The following is a 1,966-nucleotide window of genomic DNA, read 5'->3' on the forward strand; positions in this document are numbered from 1 at the left end:
GGGTTAGCCAGGATGGTCTCGATCTCCTGACCTCGTGATCCGCCCGTCTCGGCCTCCCAAAGTGCTGGGATTACAGGCTTGAGCCACCGCGCCCACCCCAGTCTGGTCATTCTTAAACGGAATGTACCCAGAATCACTTCTTTGAACATGTTTCCAATGGCCTTTTTGAACAATTTTAATAAATATTTTCATGAGTCCTGGATTCTACATTTCTTCATAACTTTGGAATAACTCATAGATCGCAACACAATGTATTAGTTGCCAAAGAAATCAAACTAAATATTTATTTTGCAACAAGTCTCTTTAATGCATGGCCTCTATGTAGAATACAAAGTAGTCTAAGACACAACTGTTTGTGAAAATTATATGTGGGTTTACATGTTGTCCATTCAAAAAAGGACTTAAGATAGTTATATTTGGTGGCTGCAACTTGCCCTGAGAGACATGGAATTTGTTACGAATTTGAGGTTGGGCACCTAATTGACAACAAGCCTGATGAGAAATCCCCAAGGGTGGCTGGGGACGACTCACCAGGTCCCTCATACAGAATTTAAAATCGTTATGCCAGAATTCTTCCTCGGATGACTGCATGGAAGGGGCAAGATAATCTCCCACCCCCTGCTACATCTCCCTTGTCCTTCCCTTCCCACGCTGCCCTCTCTCTTTGCTTCACTCAGGAGCCAACATACAACACACCATCATCAAAACCTCAGACCTGGCTGCTGGTCACAGCTAGTCGGAGTTTGCATTTTAGTAGACCTACTTGTTTTGTGATTTTCTTCAAATACATTTGACAAATGTATTTCCAATTCATTGACAATCCACTTTATCAACTGAGCATTTCCGTTTTATGACCAGTTGTGGATAAAGGCAGGACTTACTAAACTTATTAAAAGCAGTACTGTCTCCATCTGATCTGTTTCTATCTGATCAAAACAATTCAGTGGCTGGGATGCTCCTGCTTTTGAAAGCCACTAAGTTACTGTTGTCTTTATCTTCTTCGGCTGAGCCGATTCCGCATCATAAGGAAAGATGCACGTGGGCTGCAACATCTCAGTCGTGATTGTGCCAAACTGCAGGGGAAACTCTAAAATTTCATTCTCCATTAAACAAATATTTATTGATGGTTTTTTAGTGCTAGCTGTTCCTGGGCACATAACCTAATCTATATCTACATCCCCAACACCCACACTGTGCCTGATGCACAGCAGGCTCACAGTAACGTGCAATAAACAGATCGATAAAGAAGAAATGATTCTTTGTCTATGAGGAATTTGTGAAGTGTTTGCTCTCTTGTCTGGGAAACAAGACACAAAGACATGAAAAGTTAAATGATAATACATGATAAGACACAGCCTCACAAGGAACAGAAGGATTCTAGGGATGCCAATGATCCTGTGGTTCTGTCTCCTTGGCAACACTGCCACCAGAGGCATGGAAGAGGTTCTGCCAATGCAAGGACACGGCCAGGGTGGCCTGCTCTGACAGCACCACAGAGCCCTGCGCTCTGGGATTGTGCAGGGAAGGTTTCTGGGATGGTTATGGTACTGGTCCACCACACAGGCAAGAAGGCAAAGGGCAGGCACACGGCAGTCCAAGGCTGAGCTTAGGACAGTTGAGAAGGAGCTCAGCATGGATGGGAGTGGAAAGTTGGCAGGAGAGACCCAAGACTAAAGTCAGGGAGGTGATGGGAAGTGAGGATGGAGAGCACTAGCCCGGTACATAACTGTGCTATATAACAGCCTAAGCAAATAGAAACATAGTTGACAATGGTTCTTCACCTGCTCTAGGATTTTCCATAAAGTATCAGTTCTCTCAAGTAAGTGAGATGCCTGGTCAAATACACAATTTTCAAATCTCTGGTCCTAGCATGAGACTTTATTACAACACTCAGATATTTTTAAAACAGAGCAAATGGTCATACTGAATTTTCTCCCTAGATGATAAACACATCTTATAATACCTT

General features: G+C 43.3%; 1 protein-coding gene across 1 annotated transcript in view; it reads right to left on the bottom strand.

Moving 5' to 3' along the window:
* The window catches only part of CERS6 (ceramide synthase 6), a gene marked incomplete at its 5' end in the record, with an annotated part of 328,174 nt that overhangs the window by 45,768 nt on the left and 280,440 nt on the right, over positions 1–1,966 (bottom strand). The gene's annotated exons all lie outside the window — the stretch shown is intronic.

Source organism: Mandrillus leucophaeus, unplaced genomic scaffold (assembly GCF_000951045.1).
Source record: "Mandrillus leucophaeus isolate KB7577 unplaced genomic scaffold, Mleu.le_1.0 Scaffold324, whole genome shotgun sequence".
NCBI lineage: Eukaryota > Metazoa > Chordata > Mammalia > Primates > Cercopithecidae > Mandrillus > Mandrillus leucophaeus.